Raw genomic sequence first — 17,855 nt, 5'->3', positions numbered from 1 at the left:
ATACTCATAGCCGCGAGTGTGAGGCTGAGTGAGTCAGGGTGAGTAAAAATCGGGGGCCCTAAAGCTTCGCCTTTAGGAGCTGAACGCGATAACGATATTCTGTTGCTAGGGCGTACTTCAAACACTAAGTGTATGAAACCTTTTCGAATTCGCTATGCACCCACTACGTGTCTTTAAGGGAATAGGCGCAGTAGCGTGTGTGCATTTTGTATGCGTGGGTACCGGCTTTCGACCACGGAGCCATTAGGATAATCACATATTCGGACGCCCGTTGGCAATGGACGCTTCTACCACACATTATTAACGCGATAGCGTTAAAGAACTCGTGTCGCAGAAAACCGGCCACCGGCATCGGCCCCATTGGTTGTGAGCCAAAAATCGTCTGTGTGTCTGTGACCGAGAAATTAAGTTACCGAGATGGACATCGGAGGCCACTATTTGTCCACGCGTGCACTCGAAGAAAAAAAAATGCTCAAGGTCACGAGGGGCGGTGGTTTCTTTGCCCTGCCACCCCTCCCTGCTTAGCTTCCAGCGCTTACGTCGGGACGAGAGAAGGGATAATGCAATCGCAGCATGCGACAAACCTTTGTAACTCCACACGCACTGGACAGATTCTTAAAATGTTTGCGGTGTTGAATTCGTGAGGCAATATGCTTTTCTGGTGAACTAATTCCATTATGGTTACTTGAAAAAGTGTTTCAGGGTCATTTTGTTCGGCAGGTGTCACGACGTAAACAAGCCCATTCGGCGATAATAGCGTGCGCTGGTCCAATCCACTGTGTGCGTGTTTGTGTGCATGCATGTGTATGTAACAAAACATGTGGATAAGTATGCACATAGCGGTTGAAGGGTGCACTAGGGGCCGGATTTCTCTATCGCGTTCAACTCTTAAAGGCGAAGCTAAAGGGTTCCCCAATTTTTTACAATATTTCATGTTGCATTGTGAAGCACGTATACAGGACGCGTGTGTTTGTGAAGCATGACGACTAAGTTCACTGCATCTGCAATCAGAAGAAACGGAAAAACCAGCTTAGAGACTCGTACACAAGAAGACAAGACGACACACATGCGCGGGAACTTGCCACAGGTTTAATGAAACCATCACACATCAAGTTCCCAGGAAAACCAATCGCCCATGCGTCATGCAAAAAAAAAAAAAAATACGGGATACACTAGAAAAGAGAACAAATATAAGTACCCATATTTTTTTTCTAAATAAGCAATCTCTTTCTTTGATAATTATAGCGAAGGTACACCAATGCATTTTTGTGCTATCTTGCCAAATATATGATACCCTTCAATTACTTCACGTTCGCATTGCGTGGTTCCTTTAACTATTATTTGCGTACTCCCGTTACTTTTCTATTAACCCTATAGAAACGGCTCAGTGCTCTCCCATAGTTGAGTACAAAATACTCAAAATCGTCAAACATTTTCTTTCAACACTTTTCAGATCAGGAAAACAGCCGCACACCCGGCAATGAGCTGGCTAATTTGCTCCTCCTCCTGACCCGATTAACACTTCATGTTCTTTTAATCGAACATTAATTCATCGTCCCGTCTCTCTTATATACACACAACCACACGACAATGTAATGCAATAAATAACATCTGTTATGCACACAGTGAAAGATGATTTATGTCCCGTACAGAAAACACTCCTAGGTTTCCACCCATCATTCTTACAACAGAGACTTGATAGCTTACATGGCGCCGAAAACACAACGCAAACACCATGCCGTGCGGCCATCATTTTCACGTTATGCGATACTTTATGGATGTAAGGCATTACTTCTACTCGCTTGCGGTCATAATTCACAGTATCGTAAGCACTGCTAACTCGTCCTTCTTTAGTTGCTTGTTTCAACTTTTTTTAGTCTTACCTGTTCGTGAAAGCTATGCTCCACCGAGTGATGGCAGCATCTGCTCGGGGCATTGTTGATGCATAAGTTGGAAATGGCACGCTTCACTGTTTTCAAGATACACGTAATATTTGCTCTTTGATCGAAAAAATTTGAAAGTATTAACCCAGCCACCAGTGGATGATGGCTGGGCAAGTGCTTAAACTTCGGCCGGATGGATGAACTGTATGACAGACAGACATAAAGACCACAATTTCTGCGTTCAAGCATTGCAAGCAAGACTATTGCCTATAAATATGCTTGACGATTAAAAGAAATATGCATTCTACTATGGAACGGGCTCTCACTAGTGTTTAGAAAAGGAAATGGTCGACAAATAAATGTACGGTGCAATCTACCATTAGAGAGCGTTTAGCTGTCCCATGGATTATCATCACCTGTGTGTATGTGTTCAGACTAAATGCTTAATGATTTAGAGTACTTGGTACTCTAGTATGGGAGAACATAAAGCCGGCCAGTTGGCCTCACACTAGTTGACGCAGTGTCGAACAAAATAAGGCATTCCCCTATACTTGTCCCAATGAAAACAGACATGTGCACAAAAGCACACGCCCAAAGGGCTACAGAGCATTGTTGTGACGGCGAATATGTATTTAGAAAAAGTGTTCAATGATTAGAGCACCTGATACTTCACTATGGGTGGGCATAAACCCGTCCCTGTCAAATGACATCGAGCAAACTCACGTGAAGTGTTTAGAAGAAATGTTTAGAAGAAGAATATTGAGTACTAGGCACACTACTAAAGGAGAGCATAGAGTCGTCCAGAGGACCTCAGATTTGATGGGGCCATGTTGACAAAAATTACACCATGTACGTACACAGCGATATGTCCTCGCAGTTTAGGAGAATATCATGTCCAGATATGTCTTACATAACTTATGTGCTTATGTGTACATAGAAAGGTGGACAATGATGATTATGTGTATGTACAGTGCAAGCTGTTATAAGCAGCGAAAATAACTTATTTGTGTATGCAGTGATGTACACTGCAAAAATTGTACCAGGACAGAACATTCACGAACATCGAGGTTCATGAAACGGCGATTAATTTCCCTTCATGGAGCCAAGTTCAGAAGGATCTCTCAGTTGGTGTCATTTTGAAAAGCCTCTGTGGTGAACTTGGGTTATGCTGGAGAGTTTAGCTGCCTATCTAAGTGTATTTCTAGAACTTGCAGAATGAAAACCACTGCAATAATAGCACTGAACATAACACTTGTTCTTTCCAACAAGTGCCTACCAGATAAGGAAATTACTTTGCTTGTCCTTGTTTATGTCTCTGCCTCGAAGTCTCTGCTACCGTCTTTTCGTTTCGGTTGTACTTTCTAGATATTTTTCACTAAAATGCGGGGCCAGCAGGGTTGCGACTGATGGCTATGGTTCACCGAATTTGCGAACCTAGAAGCCCATGGTGACCTAAACCTATGAATCGCGACATGGCGAATTTTAGGGGATTTTCGGCTCCAGTGTCGTCTGAGTTATGCATTCAAAACTCTGTGTCTTCAATATAATTGTGCGACAACTTTTTAGGGGCGAAGTTCCTAGCGGCGTGGGTCGTGCGCCTCCTGTATGTAGTTGTCATTTCTCGTTTTAATCCTTAGAATTTTCGCTAGATGGTGGTACTTGTATAAGATAAATATATAATGAAAAGATGCGAGATGGCGGTACTAGATGGATGAACGGACGGACACCCATAAAGACAAATTGACGTTCGGACAGACATAAAGGCAGATGGACGAGTGGACAGACAGACAGACAGACAGACAGACAGACAGACAGACAGACAGACAGACAGACAGACAAAGAAGCACGGATGGATGGATGGATGGACGCGGCTAGCGGATGATTCATGATTTGCGAAAAACCTTGCGAAGCTTCAATCCCACTTATCATCATTCACTCCATGGATACACTGTGATTTTTTCTATTTTATTCCTTTTAGTATAAACCCCGATATAAGGCTCACTTTATGCGCAATTTAGTACGTCTGTACTGTTTATTGTGTATGTCTTCTCAATTATTATGGGTCTTGAAAGCATTAAATCACTTCTGCGTCCGCCAGGAACATTCCAGCAAAGTTTCTGTCAGCAGACTGCTTCGCATGCCGCAAGGCGGTGGTATTATACTAAGTTTTTTTGGGGTGCTTTAAGAGCTTGAATCTTCTTAAGTGTTTCCCTCCTTAGGTGGCTAGGCGATGGTTAGGCCGTGTGGTCATACCACAGCTCCAGCTGTCCTGAATGGCTTCTCAATTTCTTCACTGCTGTAGTACTCCTTCATTTGGTATGTAGAATTTAAGTTTGTTATTAGCATACTTTTGCGGCCTCGGCTTCTTTTGGCAGCCTTCAGAAAGTGCACTGAGGCTAACGTGTAGCGTAAGCATGACTGCATAAAAAGTGGGGAGCGGGAATTGCGTGGGTTAAGTAGAATTTTCGAATTTATTTCCGTTGCTTTGTAAATAACTTATTTGATTATGAGTACCCATGTTTCCACTCAAATTAAATACTCTAAATTCGCAGGGAGGCTTCTCACGCTGTTCTTTTTTTGTTGTCGTAGTGACTGCTTCACCTTGTATTCACTACAACTGAAACTACCACAAACTCGGGGGCACTAGCATTCAGGGACGCTACTGGTGCATGTATACCCTTTCTCAGTGCTCTCATGCTGAAGCGGGTCATATTGTAACGATGTTGAATGACTCGGGGTATAATAAAACGTATTTATTAAAGGGCGAACCTGTGCCCACAACTCAAAGGGACTATGGTCGTAGCACGTTACAGCAGAACGGCAAGATGTCTTCTTCCACTTCTTCAAGAAGAGTCCCAAGCACGTGGCACACATCAGCAGGGGCCAGCTGGGTTCTCGTGCTATCATCATCATCTCTGCGCAACACTAGACGGCGCCCACGTATGTCTCTGTGCGCGTGGTGATGGGCGCGTTGTTTGAATGCAGGCACTATGTCGTGGCAATATCACTACAAGCCCACTAAGCCCTCCCACGGTGAAGATGTGGACTCCACGTGCATTGAAAGACGTCAATATTGTCACAACGCCAAAACAGAGGTCTTGCCGCAGAGATTGAGACACCAGAAGCAGGTTAATCTTTTAATTAGAACACGTAAGCAAGTTCTTCTTTTTCGTCCATTTCGTAAACCTTCGTGGCACATGCACAACTGCCATCGTCTTTCTTGAGCAAACACGTGACATTTGCCTCCTCTGAAATAGGCATCGTCCCGATGCGCACCTTATGTGCTCCACCAGGCGTGTGAAGCGGTCGTACCAAAACGGTAACCGGGAGATAATTAACCCAATAAATACGCTTTCATTCGCACGACGTGCATGACTTCGGGTAAATGCTTTTGGCCTTACAAATACAATCAGTGTCGGGAACAACTTCAAGTTCACGTCGTTCAAGTGTCGCGTGACGCTGTATGGGCCAAAGTACCGTCTTAGCAGTTTTTCAGTGTCCACGTTGACGTATCGGAACCGAGACCCAGACTTTGTTGCCTGGGGTGTAGCTAATAAACTTGTGCCGGGTGTCGTAGCATTGTGAATCTTGCTGCTGCTGATCACAGATGCGCACGCGCGTGAGCTGCCTGGCTTCTTCGGCACGCTGAGTGAATTCTTCGGCGTCTACATGGATGTCGTCACACTCATGGGGCAACATGGCGTCCAACGTTGTCGTGACTTCACGACCATAGATCAGACTGAACGGAGTCATTTCAGTTGTTTCTCGTCGAGCGGTGTTATAGGCAAAGGTCACGTACGGCAACATCTGATCCCAGTTATTATGTTCCGTGTCAACGTACATGCTGATCATGTGTGTGAGAGTCCTACTGAGGCGCTCCGTCAGTCCGTTTGTCTACGGATGGTATGCAGTTGTTCTCCGGTAAGCTGTACTGCTGAGTCTGAGAACCGACTCCAAAAGCTCTGTGGTGAAGGCGGGTCCTCTGCCTGTGATCACTATTGTCGGAGCGCCATGCCGAAGGACGATGTTTTCGATGAAGAACTGAGTGGCTTCTGCTGCTCTGCCGCACTGCATAGATTTAGTCTCTGCGTAACGGGAGAGGTAATCAGTGACCACAATAATCCATCTGTTCCCTGTTGTGGAAGTTGGAAAGGGACCCAGGAAATTAATTTCAATCTGGGTGAACGGCTTTTCTGGTGCTTCGACTGGATGTAAAAGACCGGCTGGCTTGCTGGGAGACGCTTTGCGTCTTTCGCAGTCGGTGCAATTTCGCACGTGATGGTTAACTGCAGCCGGTAAATTTGGCCAATAGTACTGGCATCGTAGTCGGCACAATCTTCGGGTGTAGCCTAGATGATCAGAAGTTGCTTCATCATGGCACGATTACATAATTGCTCTTCGAAGAGAAGCAGGCACGACGAGCAAGTGCAGGTTACCGGTTGGTTAGAAGTTTTTCTTATAGATAACACCGTTTCGCAAGCAAAAAGATGGCAGTCCTCTAGCAAATAACCTCGGCACGTCTTTACGTCATCTTTCTAAATATTCAATGAGTGGTAAGAGCTCAGGGTCACTGCGCTGCTCTCTTGCAATAGTGGCCGTTTTGATAACTCCCAAGAATGCCGCTTCGATGTTTTCGTCATTGGAAGTGCCCCGCAGCGGTGGTCTAGTGGCTAAGGTACTCGGCTGCTTACCCTCAGGTCGCGGGATCGAATTCCGGCTGCGGCGGGTGCATTTCCGATGGAGGCGGCAATGTTGTAGGCCCGTGTGCTCAGATTTGGGCGCACGTTAAAGAACCCCAGGTGGTCCAAATTTCCGGAGCCCTCCACTACGGCGTCTCTCATAATCATATGGTGGTTTTGAAACGTTAAACGCCACATATCATCATCATCATCGGAAGCGACAGTTTCTAATGGCGACCGTGAGAGACAGTCAGCGTCGGTGTGCCTCTTCCTAGATTTATAGACGATGGCCATGTCGTACTGTTGAAGCCCTATGCTCCAGTGTGCCAAACGGCCAGATGGATCTTTAAGGTTGGTGAGCCCACACAAAGAGTGACGGTCGCTAACAACCTTGAATGAGCGGCCGTACAAATACGGATGAAGTTTGACGACTGCCCACACCATGGCGAGACATTCCTTCTCGGTAGTCGAGTAGTTCTTCTCCGTGCAAGAGAGAGTTCTGCTGGCGTAGGCTATTACTCTTTCCCAGCCGTCTTGCCACTGCACCAGAACGGCTCCCAGACCTACATTTCAGGCGTCAGTGTGAAGTACTGTAGGGTTGTCCTGATTGAAGTGTGGAAGTACTGGAGGAGTTTGCAGGCGTTGTCGTAGTTGACTGAATGCCATTTGCTCCTGTTCACCCCAAAATAAGGGGACGTCCTCACGTGTGAGTCGTGTTATTGGTGCCGCAATAGACGAAAGGTCCCCGATAAATAACCGGTAATAAGCGCACAATCCTAAGAAGTGTCTCGCAGCCTTTTTGTCACGTGGTGCAAGAAATTGCGCTATGGCGTCCATTTTGGTCGGGTCAGGTCGAACACCCTCGTGACTGACGGCGTGGCCTAGGAAGCTGAGTTCGTTGAAACCAAAATGACATTTTTCCTGATTTAAAGTAAGGCCGGCCGAGCATATGGCTTGGAGGACGGTGAATAGGTGGCTGAGATGTTCCTCTAATGATGCTGAGAATACAATAACATCGTCCAGATAGATCAAGCATGTTTTCCACTTCAGGCCTGATAGTACGGTGTTCATGAGACGCTGAAAAGTGGCTGGCGCCGAGCATTACCCAAAAGAAAGCACCTTAAAATCGTAAACTTAGGCCATCGGGCGTCACAAAGGCCATTTTGTCACGATCTCTCTGATCGACTAACATCTCCCAGTAGCCGCTTCCAAGGTTCATTGAAGAGAAATAGCGCGCATGGCGCAGCCAATCGAGTGAATCGTCTATGCGAGGCCGCGGATAGACGTCTTTCTGCGTGACTTGGTTCAACTTGCAATAATCAATACAGAAGGGCAAGCTGCCGTCTTTTTTTTTTTTTTTGACTGAAACGACGGGGGACGCCCAAGGACTTTTCGAAGGTTGTATGACGTCATCCGCGAGCATCTTCTGTACTTGCTTCAGAACCTCCTCGCGTTCTTTCGGAGCCACGCGGTAGGGGTTCTGCCGAATCGGTCGCATGTTGTCTTTAGCAATGATGCGGTGCTTGGTCAATGGTGTTTGCTGAACTTTTGACATACGCAAAAAGCAGTCTTCGAATCGGTGTATAAGTTCAAGCAGGCGATTCCTATCAGAGGGCAGTAACGTGGAGCAGATGTCCACCGCCAAAGTTGTCGAGGCGGGGACAGTCGCGTCGTATGGTTGCAAAGCAAAGCAATCCCCGGCTTGGCCTATATCGTCGTAGTAGGCAATTGCGGTACCCTTCTGGATTGGATGGCGCTCGTTGCCGAAGTTCGTGAGGAGCCTTTCTGCCTGTCCACCAGTAAGCGCCAGGACGCCTCTCACGATGGAAATGCCTTGCGTGAGCAAAATAGCGACTATGTGCTCCGCTATCTTATCTTTATAGCAAGGCCACCCACAGGACACCGACACAAGGCAGCAGGATCTCGGTGGGAGCGTCACATCGTCAACTATTCGCGAACGGCCGCATAGTTCGTAACTGCTGTTGTCGACATACGGATGTGCGCAAAACGACACCATACGTTGAGGGATGTTGATAACAGTGCCATGATCTTGAACAAAATCCATACCCCTAATTAGCTCTTTACAGCAGTCTGCCAATAGGACGAGAGTAGCCACGAAGCTAGAATCCCCAATGCGAAGACGAGTGGTGCATTTACCCGTGGGAGTCATCAGCTGACCACCTGCACTCCTTATGTGCGGCCCTGTCCACGGTGTCTTGATCTTTCTAAGGTGATAGGGGAGCTCTTGTCACATGATAGAGAAGTTGGCGCCAGTGTCGACCAGTGCTGTAACGTGATGTCCGTCAATGAGAACGCTATGATCAGCACGTACAACTTCATCATAATTAGTATTCGTCGTCATATTCGTCGTCGTATTCGTCGTCGTATTCGGCGTCGTTGTCGTCATATCTTCTTGCGATGATAGGGGGATCTTTTCGGTGTCTCGACGATTGTCAACCTTGCCCCCGGAGGTCGCAGCAGTTAGTTTCCCCGGCGCGAGTTAGGCAAACGGCCTCTGGTGACTTCCGCGTAGCTCTGGGGGAAGTCACGCTGACGAGCAGAAGATGGAGATGGCCAATGGCGTGGTGTAGTTGCTTGGCCAGTCGAGAGTTGATCGGCATCGTGGGCGCGATGGTCTTCAGTGTGGAAAGAAGCGGGACGAGAAAAGTTCCCGATCCCGGAATCGCAATGGCGGCAATAGCGGGCAATGTGAACTGGTTCTGCACAGTGGAAGCAAATAGGTCGATGGTCGGCCATGCACCATAAGTCAGTTCGGCGAACTGTTGGTCGTCTCGTAGAATCCCGTTGCCACCAAGGTATGGCGCGGTCGTGGCTGGAAGGGCGTCGCCACAAGTGACGGTGGAGGACGACGGACCGCATGAGCGTAGCTCGCTGGATGTGGCTCAGGACTTGACGCGGGTGGTGTAACAGCTTGCCTCAACCCCTGGCGGAGGATTTCAGCAACAGATGCGAACAGGTGGTTGGGTAGGAGGAACGCAGAGGGCCAGAAGTTCCTCACGCAGTATTTCTCTAATCATTTGTCGCAGGGAACTTTCGCAGATGGCAGTGGTCTGAGCTGCAGCACTTACTGCCGTGTGGTTTGGCAGGCGGTCAAAGTGTCGGCATCGTTATCGCAGTGCGCGCTCGATGACAGCCGCCTCTCTTATGAATTCATCTACTGTAGAAAATTGATTTCGTACGAGGCCTGCAAACACTGGTTCCTTAACACCCTGCATTAGGTGACGCACCTTCTTCGCCTCGGGCATGTCAGGGTCAGCTCGTCGAAACAGACGGAACATACCCTCTGCGTACATGGCGGCTGTTTTGTTGGGTTTTTGCACGCGTGCCTCAATCAGTTGCTGTGCGCGATCCCGTCGGTCTGAGTTTGAAAATGTGGCGAAGATCTTTCGACGGAAATGTTTCCAATATTGGAAAGTAGCCTAACGGTTCTAGTACCACGTGCGAGCGCTATCTTCCAGTGCGAAATATGCACGGCCAAGTTTGTGCTGTTCGCTCGAGTGGTTAAATACCGTGACCCGTTCAAACTGTTCGAGCCAGTCCTCGATATCCTCGTACTCTTCCCAACAGAAAACTTCAGGAAAACGAGGATGTTCGAGAGCCACCTGCGAGGAAGGAGTGGTCTGTTTTGGAACGGTAACCGTGAGTGTGGTAGGAGCTGCAATGCTGGTAAGAGGCGGAACAGGTGCAGACTCCGGACTTAGGCCTAGTAGGCGCCGACTGAATCGGTGCACCGGGGTCGTGACGAGGGGCTGAGTCTCTGGACTAGGTGAAAGATCCGAGCAAGACTGTCCTGCATCAGGTTGTAGGCTCCAGAACCATCTCCAGTGTCACGACGTCAAAGCAGAGGTCTTGCCGCAGAGATTGAGACACCAGAAGCAGGTCAACCTTTTATTGTTGTTGTTGTTCTCCTATTGTTAGTGGTGCTTTCAATTAGAACGCACAAGCGAGTTCTTTTTATTTCGTTCATTTCGTAAACCTTCGTGGCACATGCACAACTGCCATCGTCTTCCTTGAGCAAGCACGTCAAAATATAATTTAAGGGCTATGAATTATAGTGTACTGCACGGGGCCATAAAAATCTAACAATTTTTATTACTAGGCATGCAACACATATATCTAGTAGTGACATTTTTTTGACGGGACATAAAGAAAAAATGGCGACATTCGGCGACTTCCCACTGGTCGTTTGGCGAATGTTTCTCGAAAGTCAGTGGCAACACTGGTTGCCTGTGCCATGTCCGTACTTGGAGAGTACACGCAGGACTACGTACGCGGTTTGTGGTGTTGGTACACTTCTTAACATATAAATGGTTACAAAGAGGTCATTGGGTATCATTGGGTTTCAGTTCAGTTGTCAAATGGAGGTCAAAGGTAAAGGAGTATTATGTACCTTGTGGTGCTAGAATAAGCTGAGAACTCGCTTAGAAACCACTGCTGCAGCGCATGCAAACTCATGAGGCATGGCATCAAATCGAGAGCAGAAGTGCAGGTGGCGCCTGCTGCCGTATGAAACGTGAGTGCGGCACCATTGAAGAAGTGCAGAAAGGGTAGCCAATTCGAGGAGACCGACTGACAGACATGAGACGGCTGTTATTTATGGCTATAATAATGACACTATTAAGTGCTAATTGAGGTATAACAAGTAAGGTTGTTAGGCTAGTGTAGGCGATAATAGTCCCTACTAAGAAGCGCAAGAGCAATATTAACCAATAGAAGTAAGTAAACCTTGGTAAAATCCGGGTGGAAATTATTCTATTCGCGATCGTCCTTGAGAAGAAATATCATGCTCCAGAACACGAAGAATATGCCGACATGCGGGAAATGAAAACAAGAGTAACTACATATATTCATGAAGCAGTTATTTCAGCTAGATATGAAGCACAAAAGTAAAAATTAACCAAACTCAACGAGTCTACAAAGGACTTAAGACATTTCTACAGATGAAAACGATCTGAACTAACTCGCAATTTTAGATATTATGTATGAAAACTAACAATCCGCAAATAAAGTCAGTTATGCAAGTAAAAAAAAAAGGTGACACCATCAATACAGCTAAAAGGAAATAATGTTTAGGAAGGATAAAATTGTCCGAATTCACCATCACGGCGCAGAGGTTCCATGTGTAACTGCCTACGAGGTTAGAAATGCCATACGCGATTCCTGCGACAAAGACGGCATATAGGGTTTTTCATGACTGGTGGCGCTAGACATGCATGAAATAAACTTTTGGCACTTTACACTCAGTCTCTAAACACATCAACGATTGGAGTCAGCTGTCAAAGTTCCAAAGTTTCCCTAATAATGAAGAAACAAAAGAGTGTAAGAAAAACAGTCCTACAAGCCTATTTTTTAGGATGTATTACAAAAAATCACGACTGTAATTTCAAATAGGCTGAGAGAAACGTTTGGGTATAACGAGTCTGCTGTGCAAGCCAGCTTCAGAAACGTATGCTCTGCAATCGATGTCTTAATATTTAAAAACTTTACAGCATAAAGTCTTTCAGCAAGACTAAAAGCAGGAACACGCAATCATGACCCGATTGTACTGAAACTACTACAAAATTGTTAAGTTAATTGTTAAGCTCTTTTGAGTGACTAAGGAGTGATCTGACGTGGCTATAAGAGACAGCTTTTCTGCACGATCGTAAATTCCTCGACCCTCGCCAAGGCAGTTGGTCTTGCACACGTCAGCTGCAAATACGAAGCGCTCGTCCATTCGAGGAAAAAGAACACGTTTTCCTAGGTGTGTGCACGTGCGTATGAGTGCGCGTAAAAGCGCGTGTGTTTGTCTGATTCACGTGTGAATAAAACAAACAAAAAAGTACATACTCTGCACAAAAAGCATCGGAGCTCTCACTTTCAAATGCCAAAATAAGTAGGGGAGCACAACTGCCAAAACATTTGACGCAAAAATAAAACAGGGCAATACAATTTCCCCAACAAAGAAGAACTAATGCTTTTTCAATAAAAAAAATATTGGGTGCCCACTGCCGTTTCGTCCCGAAAAAACAAAAAAAAAACAAGACAAAAAGTTATCAGGCGAAAGAATATAAGAACAGCTATCTACATAAGAATGCCAATTCGGTTGGCCGATAATTTTTATAACTCAATACACTCATTCAAGGCAATACAACAAAATTTTACGCAATCGTTGCGGTAAACATTCATTGATAAACTACGGATCATGTGCACCATGATAAGTCATGCAACCTGTGACAATGCTGCCTTCCTTTTCAGCAAACGCTGCCTGTACTTCGCTACGCACTACCACGATTGAATTTGATTACAAGTTGAAAGCAACATCGTAATCTACATGCACATATCACAAATTCTCAGTAGAGAGTGGTTAAATTACAATCAGCTGATCCTATTTGTTTTTAACAGCGAAGCCTTTCTCATCGAGCCTTTGATGACCAGGATTCATGGTAACTATGTTGTGCAATATAAGTAGCAATGTGCCACAGACAATTTGTAAATCCTGCTATCAACCTCTGTTGAACTAAACATTAATGCAACAGTTAGCTAAGCAATTAGTTATGTGTCACGGAAGCCTCTGTGACCTATAAAAAATCGCCAAAAACGCATATTTGCAATAGCGTGATACTTTGTGGTTATAAAAAGCGGCTGCTGTACTAAAACCTCAATGCTTAACAAAGAGCGTTTAATAAAGAGCAGTGATAAAACATGTCTGAAAGACTCGCAAAACATGGAAATTTGTTAGCCAACCGAAGGGAACACCTCCATCTTCTTTGTTTCAACGCTGTTCAGCGTGCTTGAAGGTTGGCATGTTTGCGTCCATACACCGAACGGCGGTTTCTTGAAAACGTAAATGGGACAGCAGTGGAGTTTAAGCCACTACATCGATCCTGCTGGGCATGCACCATATAAAACGCACCGTTTTAGAGTGTTTCCCATTCATTGCGTAGCGAGCACCGCTCACCAAGGAATATGGACTTGTTCTGCTTCAGTGCACTACCCTCGACAATTGCCTCTTCCCGCAAGATGTGCCCCTAGGCGTGATCAGGCCCACCAAGCACTTAATGAAAACCGACTTCGCCTCACCCCTATAGGCATTTTTCCTGTGCTTATTTGTGTTTACATATGCGGTGTTTGTTTCCTTTGTTTTCTTTTAGGGGCGAAGCTTTTTAGAGCGGCACCCGTTCGTCCCTCGTAGCCATTGTAATGTGTAACAAGTATAACATTTTGACCTCCGAGGTGGTGCTGGTAAGAAATTCCTTCTGTGCATTGTTGAACAAAAAAAAATGCTCAATGAACATGCCTATGGCTGCTAAGGGGGAATCAAAGACAGGAGCATCCGGCTTTTAGTTATAGCGCACGCTGCGATCCCTTTAACAGCCATTAGCATGTACATTGAGCTCTATCTGACAGGAAAAGGTTGCTACGTTATACTCGCTGGGCGTAACCTTCTTGGTTTTAAAAAGGTTAAGCGAGCGTTGGGCCGCCGTGCCATGAATTCAGTGGACTAGTATATACCATGAACTCGAGGTGGTTAAAGGTGGGAAGTCGACTCGAAGCGCAACCCGTAAGAAAGTGGGCATGTGCCACCTCTCGTTTAGTACTTGGAATGTCCACTGGATGGCGGTGCTTCTATATGGGTAATATGTGATGAAGAGATGCGAGATGGTGTTACTTGCAGGGTTGAATAGATGGACAAACGGACACCCAGACAGATGCATGGATGGACGCATGAACTGACGCAAGGGCGGATGCACGGAAGAACGCAGGGACGGACGCACGAACAGACGCACGCACGGACGGGCGGATGGACACATGGACGGTCACACAGACGGACGCATGGACGGACGGAAGCAAGAACGAATGGACGGACTAATGCTTCGCCCCACTCTCCATCATTCACTCCGTGGATATACTGCCATTTTTTTCTTATCCTCTGTACTTTTCTATATATACCCTCTTAAAGGGGCCCCAACACTTTTTAAGCATGGTCAGAAAACGCCCCTGATCGTTAGTAGAGGCTCCCGACAACACGCGAGCCAAATATTATAGCACAGCTTGTGGCCTGGAGTTCACAATAAATTATCGAAGTCAGCCAAAACTTGCTTTCTCTTCTATCGATGAAAGGTGGAATATGCCCAAAAATCACACGTGAATTATCCATCTATCAGCCATTGGCTGATTTGAACATGGTGCACTCGCTCGCTGCAGAGATCGCCGCGGGAGGCCACGACATGAAGACAATTTGAAGAATTTGAAGAAAAAAAAAAGAATCGGCAGATTCCACGATGAGAATCGACGTTCTGCGAAGTATGCGGGGAGGAGGTTGCCGTGTTGCATTTTTTTTTACTGAGCGACACGTCATTAAAGTGCGCTAAATATATGTGCAAACGCTGCATGCACAAACATATGTTGAAGAGTTGCATATGTTTATATAACCACTCTTTGCACTTGCACAATGACGTTAACCGGAACATGCGTAACAGCAGCACCTAAAGGTGATGTGGAGCCCTCGTACTTGTGAAGATGTTGGCCCTGGACACTGCTACATAAATCAACTTCAGTGCAAGGCACCTAAACAATCGACGTTAACATGCCCTGACAGCTGTATCAAAGTAGCACATATGTACTTTTTCGTGTAGGCAGCACTGCAACCACTATTAACGTTTCACGAAAATTAGCGTCTATTTGACAATTAGTTCCGAGGCCTGGCGTAGCTTTGTGGTAGAATGCTTAACTGCCACGCAGAATGCTCTCGTTCGATTCCTGCTGGGACCCTAAAATTCATAATTTGCAATCGTCGGTGGTCAACGCTGCATATGTCCGGTTTTTCTTAAGACTGCCATTTATTCTATGCCTTTGTTGGGTAGACGCTACTATTGTCATGTATTTCTTAACGCTCACGCATTCGAATTGCCTATGTGTGTTCTTGTCGTTCCTGGGTAGATACGTAGTGTCAACCACCTGTGGCACGAGCCCACTTACCAGCGGTACCCCCCCCCCCCCCAGGCATATGTGCCACTGTCTGACTGCAAGTATTTGACGACGTACGTTACAAGATTCTTACATTAGTCATGTCTTGACCAGAGTGTCATTATCGCCAAACCATCTTACCCTCCCACGCTAATTTCGCTTCACGCTAAGTTAAGGGGGGGACCACGAGAGCTCCCAAACGTAGACAGACAGACAGACAGACAGACAGACAGACAGACAGACAGACAGACAGACAGACAGACAGACAGACAGACAGACAGACAGACAGACAGACAGACAGACAGACAGACAGACAGACAGACAGACAGACAGACAGACAGACAGACAGACAGACAGATAGATAGATAGATAGATAGATAGATAGATAGATAGATAGATAGATAGATAGATAGATAGATAGATAGATAGATAGATAGATAGATAGATAGATAGATAGATAGATAGATAGATAGATAGATAGATAGATAGATAGATAGATAGATAGATAGATAGATAGATAGATAGATAGATAGATAGATAGATAGATAGATAGATAGATAGATAGATAGATAGATAGATAGATAGATAGATAGATAGATAGACAGACAGACAGACAGACAGACAGATAGATAGATAGATAGATAGATAGATAGATAGATAGATAGATAGATAGATAGATAGATAGATAGATAGATAGATAGATAGATAGATAGATAGATAGATAGATAGATAGATAGATAGATAGATACGCTCAAAGTCACTGAAGTTAGCAAAGAAATGCCTCGCATTAAATAAGAAAAATGGCAGCATATCCAAGGAGTGAATGATGGAGAGTGGGGGGGGGGAGCATTCATCCGTCCATTCAATCTTGTTTCCGTCCATCCATCCATGCGTCTCTCTGTGTGACTGTCCGTGCATCCATTCTCCCGTCCGTGCGTGCGTCTGTTCGTACATCCGCAAGTTCATCCGTGCGACCATCCCTACGTTCGTCCATGCATTTTCCCCTGCGTCCGTCCATGTGTCCATCCATCCGTGCAGCCATCTGGGCGTTCGTCCATGCATATGTTTGTGTGTCCGTTCGTCCATCTAGTCAACACTCCAAGTACCACCATCTTGCATTTTTTCATCATATATTCCGCATATATAAGCACTGCCATCCAGCAGACATTCCAAGGACTAAACGAGAGGTGGACTTGATCACTTTCATATGGCTTGCGCTTCGTGTCTACTTCCCACCTTTAACCATCTCGAATTCATGGTATATACTAGTTCACTGCATTCATGGCACTACGGCCCAACCCTCGCTTAACTTCTCTAAAACCAAGGAGGTTACGCGCAGTGAGTATAACGTCGGAACCCTTTCTTGTCAGATTGTACTCAATGTACATGTCAATGGCTACTAATGGGGAATGAGAGACAATGGAATTCGGCTTTTAGTTATAGCGCACGCTGCGAATTTTTTATTGTTCAACAACGCACAGGAAAAATGTCCCACCGGCACCACCTTGCTCGTCAAAGCGTAAGACGTGTTAAAAGCTACGACAAGAGACGAACGGGTGCCGCTTCCTGAAGGCTACGAGGCGCGTGTGACGTTTTTCTGTGGCCCTGCCATCTTTCCTGCCTGGCTACCAGCGCTTTCCTCGGGACGAAAAAAGAGAGGATGCAATTGCAGCATGCGACAAACCTTTGTAACTTCACTCGCACGGGACGGATTCTTGAAATTTTCGTGGCGTTGCATTCGTGAGACAATAAGCTGTTTCCAGTGAATTCATTCCGTGGTTATTTGAAAAAGTGTTTCAGGGTCTCCCTTCTAAGTTCCTTATTCTATGATCCCCTTCTCGAACGAGCAAACAGGCGTTGTCTTCCTCTAGGCGGCAGTTGTCAGCTGATCCATCCATATTACCATCGTGTTATCTTCTTTTTTGTGTATAGAAACCAAATAATAAATAATGACGCATGCATCAAAAGCCACGCTGCCCTCAGGCTTATTTTCTTGACGATACGCCTCGCAGTTTGTTTAGCAAAAGTGCTTAACGATTTACAGTATTATAGGTACTCTACTATGGGAGAGCACAAAGCCGTCCCTATAAAAGTCCATTACGCTGAAATATTCGCTCAGCCTCGCAGTTTGGTGGATTGCACACCTAGTAGTGTCCTTATATGGAGCCAAGTTTAAAAGGATCTCCGAGTTGGTGTCATTTTGAAAAGCCTCAGTGGTGAATTTGGTTAGGCTGAATAGTTTAGCTGCTTATACAAGTGCTTTTCTAGTACTTTCGGAATGAAAACACTGCAATAATAGCAGTGAACTTCGCACTTGACCTTT

General features: G+C 45.8%; 1 protein-coding gene across 2 annotated transcripts in view; it reads left to right on the top strand.

Moving 5' to 3' along the window:
* Window positions 1-17,855, top strand: part of LOC142774754 (uncharacterized) — a 128,373-nt gene that overhangs the window by 73,694 nt on the left and 36,824 nt on the right. Inside the window, exon 5 of one of the 2 annotated variants that reach the window (XR_012886534.1) lies at window positions 12,821-12,838. The exons of the other annotated variant lie outside the window; for it this stretch is intronic. The gene's annotated coding sequence lies outside the window, so the exon portion shown is untranslated. Of the gene's footprint in view, window positions 1-12,820; window positions 12,839-17,855 lie in introns of those variants that run through there. 2 annotated transcript variants of the gene reach the window in all.

The sequence above is a fragment of the Rhipicephalus microplus genome, chromosome 10, assembly GCF_043290135.1.
Source record: "Rhipicephalus microplus isolate Deutch F79 chromosome 10, USDA_Rmic, whole genome shotgun sequence".
Classification (NCBI taxonomy): domain Eukaryota; kingdom Metazoa; phylum Arthropoda; class Arachnida; order Ixodida; family Ixodidae; genus Rhipicephalus; species Rhipicephalus microplus.
Note: the sequence above shows the minus strand (reverse complement) of the source record. Positions and strands in the feature narration are given on the sequence as shown.